The 14,606-nt window shown below is 41.8% G+C and overlaps 1 protein-coding gene across 1 annotated transcript in view; it reads left to right on the top strand.

Moving 5' to 3' along the window:
* The first annotated feature begins 367 nt into the window (after nt 1-367).
* boc (BOC cell adhesion associated, oncogene regulated) overlaps nt 368-14,606 on the top strand; it is a 33,540-nt gene continuing 19,301 nt past the window's right edge. The window contains exon 1 of the mRNA XM_008396313.2: nt 368-607. The gene's annotated coding sequence lies outside the window, so the exon portion shown is untranslated. The remainder of the gene's footprint in view (nt 608-14,606) is intronic.

The raw sequence follows: 14,606 nt of genomic DNA, 5'->3' as shown, positions 1-14,606 counted from the left end.
TGCAGGCCTCAATGGAAGGGGGTCAATACAACCTCGTAGGGGATCATGGAATACCAAATCAGGGGGGGGGGGAGTAGAGGCAGGGAAGGGGGATGGGGGGGCGCTCTTTTTCCACCCAAACTCACTTAAACTCAAATACGTTTTTTTTTTTAGTTTTATATTTCTTTAATTATACACAAGACTCTCTATGTTCCAGTTCCAGGCAGACTGTCTCTTGAAAGCCCTAATGTATAGTGAAATTGGTGGAAAATCGACAGTGCAGTACCCAGCTCAGGGATTTTTTTTTTTCTTTCCTTTTTTTGGGAGCCAGTCCCCATTGTTCAGATCCCTCCTCCTTGCTTGGGAAGTGGGAGGACCCGAAAAGGCGTTCCAAAAGGGAGGAATTGTTTGAGAGCTCAGTCATCCAAAAACGGCCTTTCAATGTGAGAACTTGGGGAGCCGAAGGAAGAAAATGTCGGTGGCATCGCAGTAAATTACTAAAGCAGCGAAGCTTTAGAAGAAGAAGAAAAGTGTCTATTTTTTTTTTATTATTTTTGAGGGAGAACTACAACTCAGAGGAGAAGCCAGGAGAAGGATCGTGAGAACCGCAAAGTTACAGCCAGATTTGGTGAGTTTATGGCTTCATGCGGTCCGTGCTGTTGTGGCGCTACGCTGCCTGGGAACATCTACTACTAATCTATCAATAAATTCATCTACATGGGTGCGTGTTTCCAGTTGTTATCGTGACTTAATGAACGATCTGCCTCTTTATTCACCGAGAAACTCTTGCAACTTTCTAGATCATAAAGTGTGTGCTTCTGATAGCCGCATTTGTTTTGTTTTGACCTTTTAGAAAATCACGTAAACCTCTCCCAAACTGTCTTCATTGACGCTGTTGGTGCTCGGACCTTCGTGTACGATGTGTTCGTCGGCGTCAGATTTGCTTATTATAAGTGGAATTAACTTTGTTGTCGGGCTTAGCTCGTTGTTGATTGGACGATAAGCCTGCGCTTGTGTTATCCAAACGCTTTCCTCTAAACTCCTGCGATGTATTACAACACACTACATGTTAAAGCAGAGCTAAGATCGCAGAGTGACACGTTGCAGACTCTAGGAGTTGTGTTTTTAACGCGCATTAGTGTCTTTTTAGTTGGGAAATGTGTGCAGGGTTTGCAGGCCGCAGCCTATAGTCGTTCCCATAGGGTAAGGCAAAACAAAACCTGGGGAGCTGAGCCGCATTTATCCCCATGATATCCAAAGGGGAGCAGACTGAAGGGGTGCTGAGTGTGAAGGAGCTCGTTTGTTTCGTCTTTCTGTCGTAGAAAACACAGAAAATGAATGACGGGGCTGCAAGAAGTCAGAAAAAAGATAATATTTTTATGGACGGTAGCTGTTTTCAATGTCTGGATAAGCGTAGAAAGGGAAAACTCTTTGTATTTCCATATTTTTCCCTCTCTATAAACGAGCCTGCCTGTTTATTTGTCCATTTATTTGCCTGTTAGTCACCCATCTATACATCTTTGCATCCTTATAGTTATCTTTTTGACTAGTTTTCCCAGGTTCCATGCTTAAATCTTAACCATCATAAAATTTCTCTTGTAATTCCATAGTGAACTATTGTGTTTATACTTAAAAATGAGTACAGTGACACATTTGAGTTTGGAAAAGAGTGAAGTTTATATAAGAAAGGTGTAGCACCCTTTTTAATTTACCTTGAATTTACCTTGAAATCTTGCGTATCTTTTAAAAGCAGTTTCTATACTGTTAATTTTGGTGAAATTGCATGCCTAAAATTAGGTTTATTCTCATCAGTTTGGTCTCTTGTCATTGTAGCTGTCCATTCAACAAAACAAGCCCACCTGAGTATATTCTCCTCACCCTAAAGACCTGCTGTCAGAACAACCCTATTAAAAGCTTCTAGTAAAGAGGCAGCTGCTGGAGCTGCCTTACGGGAATGTAGGTGCTGTCAGGAGAGTCTGTCCTGATATCATCCTCTCATTCAGGTCTGATTTAATGAGAAAAATGCTTGTCAGTCCTCCAGGCTGCTAATGAGTGTTGGCCAGGAAGAGCAGGAGGTGGAGAAGGCCTGCTGGAACAGCCACGGGGGCTCAAGTTTCCAACCCCAGGTGTCGTTTTGTGATTTGGATTACATTTAGCCTCCGCCGCCTCTTTACATGGAGGGGGACCTCTGTAATTCAGTGACGGACATGGCATCGGACAAGAGGGCCCGATTGTTCTCGCTGAATCAGTGTCACTTGGATTAAAAGTCGAAACGAATGGCCTGGCCTCCCCCAATTAGGCGCTGGGCCTATAAGCGAATTAATTGGTCTCAGTAAAAAGAAGGGGGCCTTGTTGTTCGCTCGTTGGGCTCTTGTTGTTTTTGCTGATCATCTCTGACAGGCGGGCGGATCAAAGTTGGAACTAAATGATTCCAGTCTGATTATCTGCCTGTTTTCTCACACTACTTTGGCCTTTTTGATTAAGTAGGAGTGCCATAAGCTCCTAATCAACTCCAGTGCCATTACACTTCCCAAGCCACTGTGAAAGTAGATTTATTAGGATGATTTAAAGAGTTTTTCTTGGCTACTAAGGCAACTTTTGACTCATGTTAACCTAATCAGCAAAAGAAGGTCTTTTTTTTTTCCCCTAGTGGTTCCAACCATTTCAAGCAATGCTGACAAAAATTTTAGTAAATATATCCCCAGTCCTGGGATTACTTGCTTTTGCTTAACCTTTTCTGACCTATAATCATGATATCAAGCTAAGACCATCTGGTTTTCTTACTCAAGCAATGGCTGATGGCAATCGGGGAAAAAGAAAGTTGTAGTTTGGCATCGTAGTGAGGTTTTATACCAGAAATTCCTATCATCCAGACTAGACTGAACAATAGGAATTTAACTCTTTGAATGTAGTTCTGAAAATTTACTTGCAGGAGATTCTCATGGGTGTGTTGACCTGATGTAACAATATTACGGCATCTCAGATGTTACTTTGATTCAAAGTAACATTTATAAAATGATCTACCTAGGGCAAATAGGTAATAGCTAAGACTACTTTAGATGTCAGCGACATTTTTTTTTAACCTTAAGAGCCTTTAAAGGAATTTCTACAAAGAAATACAATTAAAGCAGAGCCACAAAATCTATTTGACCCTTAGAAAAGGAGACATCTTGTAAAGTTTCTAAAAATATATTGCATAAAATGTAATTTTCTTGTAAAAATGACTAACGTAAAATTAATTTTTTCACACAACAGCTGTAACTTCTTTTTAGCTGAGCTGCTTGTGACAACCAAGAAACGTTGGTGCTTTTGGTGGCTAGTCGCATAGCCATACGATACAAGTGGCTTAAAGGGGTTTCACTCCATCCAATTTTTAGCTAAATATCCTTCCTGCAATTGGCGAAGAAGAATAGCAAGTCTTCTTTCAGTCAGCTGACTGGCAGTGTTCAGCCATAGACGGGGGTATGACAAGTGTGATGCCATTCTGCTCCGAATGCAAAAACCTGAGCATTTTTGATACTGCAGCTAGCTGAAATATTGGTTTACCTTGATACCAGCGACTGTAACTCGAGCAGCGCTTTCACACGTATCACAGATCTTTGAGTCACTAAAGAAACAAGTGGATTTAGTTTGTCTGGTGTGCTTCCACATCTAAATGTAAATCAAAGTCTATAAAGTCTGCGTTTTCAGATTATTTTTCAGATAAGAAACAGCTGGCGGGACCAAAAGCTTTTCTGTTGGCGCCTGCATCTCACGTTTGGCACGCAGCAGTTCGGACTCTGGCGCTGGAAAGCGGCATTGTTATTACTAGTGGGTGTGACATTGGCATTAATTGACAAAAGAGGAAGGAAAAAAAGAAATCCTTCCTGAGGGCGTACTTTCATCTTTCTGACAGCAAGTATGCTTATGTTGTCATAGCAGCCTGCAGGCAGAATCTGTGGGCCTTTTAGCGGCACATGTGCGCACGTGTTGGTTGTCCAATCAAAACCATTTCTCTGCAATGGAATGCCTCACTTGTTGTTTTGATCCACTGCCGATCTCACCTTTGCGGTTGTTTTGAGATTAAAGCGTTAAAGGAAGACTTTTCTTTTTGAGGGAGAAGAGAAAATGATTTGGCAGCAGTTTGTTCCTTCATTCTGAGTTGATGCAGCTTTTACGAAGGCAGCCGTTACCAAATATGGCTGCTTCATCCTCTGCTGATCATAATGTCGGCTTGTTGACATACGGTGCATTAGTCCCTGTGGCGCTGACAGATTGAAGGGTTGGGCCCCCAAGAGAGAGTTCCTGTGTCCAGTCGGACATTGGATAACCGAAGAGGGACACCTGGGCTGGCAGGTGGCTGGGGGTCCGCGTCCCCCCACCCCCTGGGGCTGCATACCTCTCTTCTCTTGATCCTTACTGCCAGCCAGGCCCACAGAGGGGGGCATGGAGGAATGCGATGTGAACATGGAGGGGATAGTGAAGGAGAAAGTTTGAGAGGACTGTAGTTGAAACGATTAAGATAGTGGGAGAATGAAAGGTATGTCGGGAAGGGAGCTGAAGAATCAATTATTTGCAGATTGTTTAACCGTGAGATGTCTAAAAGGCTTCCAGCATTTTCTAACATATTGTAGCACAGATGGAAAATTATTCTTCCGAGCAACCTTGCAAGGAAATATTCAACTTCCTGCTTCCTGATTAAATCTCACCTCTGCTAAAAAGTAGCTGCATTAATGAACAGTTGACAGTTGTTTTCTTTCAAAAGCCTAATTGAGCTGTTTGTGCATTTTCTGGCTTCTTTTTTTAAACATCATATTGATTCTGAAAATGGCTAGTTGAGATTCCTCTCTTCAGTAAAATCTTCCACACTCAAGAAGTTTAATAAGGCACATTATGTGTAGTGTGTAATGAATGGTATTCGTCAAACTGGACCGGGCCAGAAAATTGTCATATTCTGGTCCCCATCTGATTATTCTGCTCAAAAGAATCCTCATTTTTTTCTAAATGCTATATAACTTTCATGCAACTCTTCACAAGTCTATCCTTAAAGGAAGGGAACCACTGACTCTATAGTTAAAGCACAATCTGCAAAAGGAAAAGCACACAAATTATACTAATTGATAATATAAGATAATAAAAGCCAAGTCATGGTTTATGACAACCTCATACAGGAATAGGAACGTTTTCTAGCAATGTTGGATTGGACTTGTAGGGTAAAAATCCACCAACTTTGCAGGGAATACACAGGGAAATTTATGTCTACGGTTAGTAATGCCAACCATGCAGATCTTGCTAATATGAGACGCTTGAAGCTGTTTAAAAAGGGAGCAATAACAATGTTGCCTTTGTTACAAAATTACTGAAAACTCCTGTTTAACAGCAGGGCTGTGTAACATTGAATGCTGTCCCTCAGAAACACGGCGTGACGTCAGCTCTTTTCTGAATATAAATGCTTTTTGTTTGAACACAATGACCTGATTAATCATTTTGTATATTTGCAAAAAAATAAAAAATAAGTTAATGAATGATACAACAATCAGACTTATGATTGTTGTAACATTTGATTGGTCAGTGGTTTCATTTACTAGTGTACGTTTTGTATCTTGTGATATGATGCACTTGTATGTACCAAAAGAAAAAGAAGAGTGGGGAAGCAATGATCTGTTTTGAAAAGGGGCAAATGAGATATGCTCCAGTTCCTTTTATTGGGGTTTAATTTATAAACACCTCTGTCTTCTAACCTGCAAGATCTTACTTTATTTGTAGATTTCCAGCGAAGCAGAGAGACTGACAGCTCTGCTGCCTTGGGCTGGCTTAGGAAAATTAGTGTTTTATTTTCTTTCAAGCTATTGTTTGGATAGTTTTCAGTTTGTGAATAAAATATGAAAAAATAGAGGTTTGCAGGTATTCTTAGGATGTCGACAAAAACCAGAATCAGACACGACTTGCGTGACAATTCAGATCTTTATGAAATCATGCTTCGAAACTGGCAGTAAAATCTCTGATTGGTGCATCTCTAAATCACACTTGAATTAACATCTTAATGGCGATTATTCGCAACCTTTGGAGCCAGTTAACTTCATTAGTTTCACTGCTTAAAGCAAAACTTAAGGCGCTCTTGATTGGATAATGAAGTTATTCCAGCCTTCCTCCGGGTTCCCTTCTACAGACAAACAGGCAAACACGCAGTTTTCGAGTGCTGTGTTTGCGTCGTTAGATCATTGATCAACTCCAGACTCCACTAAGAAAGCCCTCTGTGTGTGTAGACAAATAATTCAGTGTGCGCAAAGCAGATATTTGGACAAAGATTAGGGGGGCGTTATTACGAGCCAAAAGCAACCCAGACGCTCTAATAGATCATTTGCACACAGACTTGAGGTTTGCGCTCACACTTCAAGCCTCACAGTTGCGTGTATTTGGGAAATTTTCAGTCGTTTTTAGGAGGCTTGCCTGTCTGACAGCAAGCTGTCCTCCAGGAATATTAACTGCACATTGTTTTCCTTTCTCCAGCAACAATAAAAAGCATCAAAAAGACATCTAAGGGGAATTTTGTTCGTGTTCCAGGTCTTTAACCAGTAATCAGATTTATTGTGTTGCAAGAAAAGTCATCATTGAAGAATGTCAGACTGGCAGGAGAAGACATGATTCAACAGAATAAATCACTGGGCACCAGATCACTTACTTATTGGGCCCCTGAGGTTATCAGAGCTGGAATTTTCCATCGACAGAATGGCTCCGTCTGCTTGTAAAAAAGCTGTGTGTGTCGGTTAACGTTTTAGTTTCTGATATTTCTAGAGGAGGATTGTGGACATCTGCGGGCGGCTCTGAGTGATGGGACAAGTGGTAGCTCTCCAGCTCGTCGCAAACCCAGCTCCTGAAACCTAAAGCTTTTTTTTTTCTTTCTTCTTCTTCCAGCTGTTTGTCCTCTCCACTAAACCGTTTCAGATCCACCAGCTCTCACTTCAAAACCTACAGCCAAACTCAGCTGCGCCATGTCAGACACGGCTGACGCCCCATGGCCTTTTCTTCAATTTCCTGCTTCTACTCCCTTACCCTGTATCTGTTGTTGTTATAACTTTCTCCTTTGGCTGTTCCATACAGCTGCACAGCCTGTCTTTGCCTTATCTCTCCCTACTGATGTCTCCCCATATCTGTTTTTCATATAATATTTCATCCGCTCTGCTTTTCTCTTCTTTCCTTCGTCTCCCACTGAGAGTTTTAGGGCCAGGCAAACTCTCCCCCCCCCTGCCCCCTGTCTTCTCTTGGTTCCTGCTGAATAATGGGGAGAAATTGCTCTTGATTTATAATTGGTTCCATTCACTCTGATGCATGAGCTGCCAAAAGAGTTTGGGGGCCCCTTTAACCCATCCAATACCCACTCTCCCTCCCTCTCGATGTTGCAGGAACACACAGGGAGCAGGCTGCGTGTACAGTATAGGCAGCTATAAAAGCCCACATTGGCCTGCAGTATTTTATCTCTCTGGCTTGAGGATTAGTGGTAGCCTGTGTTTTCGCCTGTTGACATTTGGTGTTGGAAAAACTTCCTCAGGTCTGCATGTTTATGTGCCTCTGTGAATATACTTTTACCATGTAATGGTGTGATCGCTTGCTCGTGTGTCACAGAATGGTTGTGGTTAAATGAAATATGTGAGCGTTAGGGGTGTAGTGACACATCCAGCTCAAGAGTTGAGGGAGATGCTCAACTTTTGGGTTCACGGGAGCGTGACAGTGCTAGTCTTTTAGCTTTACAAATAAAATATTTCAATAAGTGTATCTTTAAGAAGTGTTTGGTCCAGGTTTTTTGCCTTAAATGTGCACTAAAAAATGTTCCGTGTCTCTCCAGAAAGGTTTGGTGACAATTTTAAAACTGTTTTGTAAATTATTCAGTCCAAAGCACGTCAGTCACCTCACATCACACCAGTAGCTACATGTTGCTTCTTCAGTTTTTTATTCATAGCTCCTTAAACACATTTAACACACAGAAAATCATCTGGGGCTGGGGTCAAATGCATTGCAGTCACACATAGTTATCCGCACATGCAAAAAAGCAACAGGAAATCAGACGCATCAATTATTGTCAATAAACACATCTAATAACATGTTAGCTGAAGGAAGAGTCTTTAAGACTGGAGTCCAGTTGGCTTAATCTGGGCTTGGATAGGTGTTATAGAAAAAGATTCTACATACTCAGAAAAGTGTCTGTAGAGCCTTTGTGGAGTCTTTGCATTTGTATTGTGGACGTAATGTCTGCTATCCACATCTGAAAAGGAGGAGGAGTGGAAGACATTTACCGTCTCTGGATTAGTCCCAATGGCTGCTTTCCTGTATCAGGTATTGTCATCAAGATTGGAAGAATCCAAAAAATAAAAAATCCAGGCTCAGGCAGAAAGTGGGCTTGGCGTATCAGTCAAATATTCTAGATCATGCACCTGTTGAATTGCTTTAGAAAAAAAAAAAATATAAAGAGTTTCAAACATATGATATACAACAGGATGTCAACCCTCAAGCAAACATCTTCATATCCAGAGCCTATAAGGAAAGCTTAAACTTTACTAGAAAAGTCACATGGTGACAGACATGACTCAATTTTTTGTCAAAAGTTACAGAAGGTGGTGAAACTCCCAGATGGTGAAAAACGGTCACCCTGGCCATCACTTTCTTCTTTGTTGTCTTTTTCTCTTTCAAACAATCCTTCCTCCTTCTCTTCTTCCTCACCTCCCATCAGGTCTGGGTGGCCACGATGATCCCGTCCTGTTCCCATGGCCCCACTGGGCATATTGGCATCACTATCCCAAGCCTAGGAATGTGGGTGGATGTGCTCACCATGGCATCACAATTAGCTCTGCGCGGCTAATTTGGCCTCGTTATCTAAATTATGCAAATGGCGCTGTGCCTAATTGATTAGAACGCCGCCTTCCTCAACGTCCAGATCCTATCCCTTAATCCTCCAGACACTCTGTAGCTCGTTAGTGCCGGATTGGATGCAGGGGTGGGTGTAAAGGAGCGCTTGGACGGGCAAACAGCTTGTTAATACTTTGTAAAGCATAGGGATAAATATGTGTGTGGGTCTTTAAGAGAGCGCATTTTGAAGCAGGGGGGGATGCATTCTCAGCCTCATTAGGGATGCTTTTGATGTGTAATTTTATGGCATGAGAACGGGGGTGTTTCAAGCGGGTGTAGGGTTGGTTTTGGACTGATCCCCTCTCCACCTGTTGAGCAGTATTTCCTTGCCAAATTAGACTCCATAAGGTTCCCTTCTGCCTGTGGAGCGCTCCAGGGGAATGGAACGATAACTGGGAATCGATTTAGGATCTTGTTCCCTGACAAAGTCTTTTCTTGTGTGGAATACAAAACAAGAGCAGGGAGAGACAATAGCATTTTCACTCTGAAGCAAAATGGCTGATTTGTGAAATAATTATGTGAAATTACCTTTTGCTTTTTCCCAGTTAAGGTGTCTTTTTAAATCTTTGTAAATCTATAATGCATGTATGCTGATGGTATATTATACTAGTGCAATAAACTAACGATGAAGTAAACGTATACCAACTTTTGGCAAGATAACAACTAGCTTATCAATGCTTTTGATGAGCAGCGATGCACTGATTAGGATTATTCTCATTCATACTGATTTGTAATTTGTTATCAGTCAGGCACTTTGACAGAGGTGGAAGTTATGAATGCAGCATACATTGAAGTAATTATAAGGTTATCCTTTAAAACATTTGATTTTTATTAAGAGTGACTCACTAATCTAAGCTGATTAAAGGAAAATTGGCAGATAATCATCACTTTCCTTTTGAGCAGTGTCTCCAGAGGTGACAGAGGAAACAAAAAAAAAACAAACAAAAAATAACAAACTAAAGTTTATCTACATGGGTTATGACTAACAAATTAATTAAATAATCTAATAATTTGACTAATGCTCTGTTTACCAAATGTTAACTCTGTGCTAACCAACACATTTTCCAGGAATAGTTAGGAATGGCTCGTCCTGCTGACATATGCAACCCATACATTGCTTTAAACTTTTTCACTACCTTCAGAGGCAAAATCCACCTAATTGCATACTGGGTTAGGCTATAAAGGGGTGAAATTAATGCTAAATGGGTTCTAACATTACTGTCTAATGATAAGGGTACCAAATAGTAGGTTGAACAGAACAAGTATGTGGATTAAAGTGTTTATTTTATCTTATTTTTTTTATTTCTGCCTAAAGCATGAAAAATTAACACAAGATCACAAAATCCCTTGTGAATACACACTCTACAGAACTTATCAGTCTGTCCTGCAGTGCCAACAGAAGTTATTTATACGACCCACTGACCTTTCTATCATTATACAGCTAAAAGATAAAAGTTAGGAGCTTTAACAATGTTCACCGCAGTGTGCGCTGACCAACTAAACAGGAATCATGTTTGACTTTTTCATGCCATCACTCTACGTCACTTTAAGTGCCCCCAACTATTATTGTCACCCCCACCAAAACCCTAAAATTATTTTATCTGTTATTGCAGTATCACAACTTTGAAAATAACAAAAAATGTTAGCTTTAATTGCCCATCTTGATTTTGGAAAAGGAAAAGTTACTCTCATCGCATTTTCCCATTTCTACAAAAAGAGCAATGTTCAGAACAGGTGTAAGAATTGGTGCTGGCTTGCTGTGTGTCTCACCACCACACATAATGAGTAGATGGTATGTAGGTAAAAAAAAAAAAGCTCAGAGCCTCACCAAAAATCCTTGTCTAAATTTATAAAGAGGGTTAAGGAGTTAAAAAGGTAATTTGAAGGGATTATCTTGGAGCGTAGTACTTTTACCCCAGGATTGTTCTAGCACCAGAACTACTGCATTACTAAAAGCCAAGTTTGTGGCTGGTAGCAGAGTTGTTCATAATACCAGCTTTGACAGATGATCTATGAAACTTTTGATTGGACTAAAGAACACAGCAAGATCAGCCCACAGAGAAGTTTCACAGCAGCAATATTTATTGTAATATAATTAGATGTTTGCTGTGACAGAATTGCAAAACGAAATGTTTGCGCCACAGATTTGTTGAGAATGTGCTGATTGATGGAGAACTCATGGGTGGTTAAATTCAGAGAAGGGCTTCTTGTTGTTTGTGTTGTATGTCCATCTCCCGTTAATGAGGTCGATGGTAAATCGGGCAGGGTGCTGGTTTGTTAAGCTACCTCAGTACTCGTCTCATCGCGCGCCGCTCGGCACAAATCCCAGGCGGCGACCGAGAGGCCAGCGACCAGATTGACGGAGTAAGGGGAAAATATGTTGGGACACTCTCACAAACACTCCCTCTCATTGACGAGGCTCTGCTCTCTCCTCCCGCTCGCCTGCCAGTCGACGTCCTCTATATTAATTTAAGTTGCTGTTCGGCTTTCCCAGTCACCGCCCCCACTGCCGCTGCTTTCATGAACCCCTTTTAACCATTTCACATCAATCGATAAAGGCATTGACCACCCCCCTGTTCTTCCCTCCTGCCTCCACAGACTCTCCACTCTCTAACCTCTCTTGGTTTGGTCATTGAGCAGGGCCCATCAGCTCTTCCCCGGGCCCTTCAGAGCAGCGTCTCCCTTTTCTCCAGGGGTCTGCGGGGTCTTTGTCCGTGCACCGGCTCACTGCTTTACAATGACTCTCCACTCTATTAAGGTGCGTTCTGCCTGTTAGCGTCGCCAGGGGCAACCGGCCTCCCGCATGGCAGCTATGCAGCTCGGCATTGTGGGCCTAGGGCTCGAGCGGGGGCAGTTGAACCCCCGGCACTCCTCACACTTGACACCGCATGTGTTTATCTAGAGGGGGGGGGGCTTTGTGGTGTTTGGAGAACCTCCAGAGTGAAATGTTGGGAGGGGGCACGGAGTGTAAAAAGACGTAAAACTGCAGGAAGGGGGGGCGGGCGGGGGGTTGGCAAATTTGGGGAGGTGATAAATATTCAACAGCTCAACTCCTCTGGAGTTACTACCCTGCGAGCACTTCACCTCCTCCCTCCCTCCTGCGTGCCTTCTCCATGCCAGAAAGCAGATGGAATGTGAGAGCTCAGGGAGGAGGCTCCAGTCTGGTTTTATCCAATTAGCAGGGTTGTCAAAATGAATTTATCCACGGAGGCAGGGGACAATGGGACTGGCAGTGGTCCGAGAGGACAGGGTCCCTCGCTGTCTTTACTTAGCACGCTCACAATGAACTTCTGTCAAGTGACTCTCCTGCTCATCATCTTATAAGGCACTTGCATAGCTATGGTCATGATACATGCCAGTGCACCACAGATACTGCGTTGCATTGTCTCTTAGTTGTTCCTGTTTTGGGATATGTCTGTTGGGACAAGTATTTATATCTCATTAAGTTACACCACATGTTGAAATGTTGCTGTTGAGGGTTTTTTTAAATCTTGTAAAATATTTATGCCTTGCCCGGTATGTGATTATGTTTTAGCTCTTGAAGCGCGAGGCAACAGCCTTCACAAGAAAAATTAAGCCTTAAGGAAAGACCAGAATTTATGAAGTGAGTCTATAAGTTTTCTACCTTGATTAGATGACTCTCGTAGAACCCGTTATTTAGTCTAGATGTGGATCGGTTGGTGTTGGAGATGTGGCCAACAGCTTTTCCAAGAGCAAAGCAAATATTTTAACTCCAATGATGAGATAATTTTCTATGCAAATGCTATTTTATGACCAGGCTTGTGTCAGAATGAGATTCTCAAGGTATGACTACCTTCAGTCAAAGCCCGGCTTCTCCAGGTATTAACTCTCATAACAAAAATATTTACTTTTTATATTAGTTATCAAGAGCTTATGGCACAGAATATTATTCTTTTCCTAATTGGAGTTTAATAAGCTTATATCGGCAAATAATAAGTAGGGGAATCTGTTGGCGCTTGTTGTCTCTCTCTTTCTCTCTCTCTCTTTTTTTTAAAAAACATTTTCACTTCATGTTTTTCAAGAGCAGAAACATTTCCAAACAACTGAACTTGATTTTCTTTAATGGAAGGATAGAGTGTTGTGTTATAGTTTGCTTTCATCCTGCTGAATGGCCAGTAGGTGAAGTAGGGATGCTGTTTCACACTGGTTCCTCTAACATCTTACTGTACATGAATAAATGTAAATCTTAGGAGAGGTCTAAAAAACAGAAAATGTTGTAAAGGTTCTGAAATTAAAGCTTCTTATAATCTTAATAGGCCTCGGTACCGATAAACCAAAGTAATCCATGTCTTGGTTGGTTGGAAACAGCTTGATCATTTAAGAGTACGGTACGCCACCCGCAGCCTTCCTTTGTAAAAAACAAAGTGGGAGATTTTGCTTTTTAAACCTCTTCACTTTTATAAAAGTCATTCTGGCCAGAAACTAACACGTTCTGGTCTCAGTACATGCTTGACAGGAAAGATCACTGGTGACTCACTGCCTCCTACCTCCACAATCATCCGCTTTTTCATAAATAACCACCAATAAAAATGGTTCCAATGGTTTGAAAGTTGATTAAATTGTGTTGGTGTAAGCCTTTATGATGGTTATGAAATGGCTGTTTCACCTAAAAACCGAACCACATTTAGCAGGCATTAATAGTCGCACCAGAGCTGGCTTCTCAAATAAAAGCATTTTATTGGCAAAAATTGGATTATGCACAATTCCCCTGGCTGCATGGATACTTTTGTAATTAAAGGTGTTTATTTAACATGAAACAAGCTACCACCACAATAAACTAACTGCTCTTAATGAAGATCCATGACTTGTAATGTTAGGAATGTGTGTTCTTTCCATCGAGCTACTCTACAGCCGTCAAAGCAGCTCTATGAGAAGCTGAAGTTATATAACTTTAGTTTTTTTGTTCTTTGTCGTCTTTCATGAACGTCTTTAGGCCTGATGTTTGCCCTGACTGTTCTCTGTTCTCCAGACAGAAAAAATACCCATAAATCAAGCGGAAGCGGTCTGTTTTAGTCGCTTGATTCTAAGAAATTCTTTACTCTATCTTTTAATGTGGTTACGGAAATGCCGTTTTCTCCTTGAACTGCCTAATTTGGAAAGCTCAAGCTGTTTTATACCTGCAATACAAGACTGTATTTTAGAAGTTCGCCATGCTGCGGTGTCCTTTGTGTTGAGGCTAAAACAAAACAGTCTCAATATACAAACACAAGCCGAGCTGCTAATTTAGTGGAGCTGTCCGGGTGGATGCTCTGTGTTTTATCAGTCAGCCTGATGCGTAGGAGGCTCCATCTGCCTCTACGTCTGTGACCTCTGTGGGAGCGATGGATGGAAAAACTTGGACATGCATGTCAGGCCAACTTTTCATCTTGAGGCAAAGCAAACAGAGGACCCAGTTGACTAATGAATCAGACAGACGGGCTCAGAGGAACAGGGCTGCCTTTTAGGGACCGATGATATACGAGGGGCCTACTCAAAACCGCTGACACAACAAAGCATTATCTCTGTCTCTACTCATGCCATGTTGTCCTTCTGCCGATTTTGCAACAAACCGAACAGGTAAGCGGTTTTAAAGCGGGGCAGCGTAACCCGTTGTGTGTTCGCTTGGCTGGTCGTTCAGTGTGGTTTACAGTTATTGACTCTCGCAGCTGTGACAGGTGCTCGATACACATGTACAGCCAGCTGTCCTGAGTTGTGTCCATAATGCAAACAGCCACAGAAGCCACAGG

This window comes from Poecilia reticulata, linkage group LG20 (genome assembly GCF_000633615.1).
Source record: "Poecilia reticulata strain Guanapo linkage group LG20, Guppy_female_1.0+MT, whole genome shotgun sequence".
In the NCBI taxonomy this organism is placed as follows: Eukaryota; Metazoa; Chordata; class Actinopteri; order Cyprinodontiformes; family Poeciliidae; genus Poecilia; species Poecilia reticulata.
The sequence above is the reverse complement of the archived record's forward strand: the minus strand, read 5'-3'. Positions and strand labels throughout refer to the sequence as shown.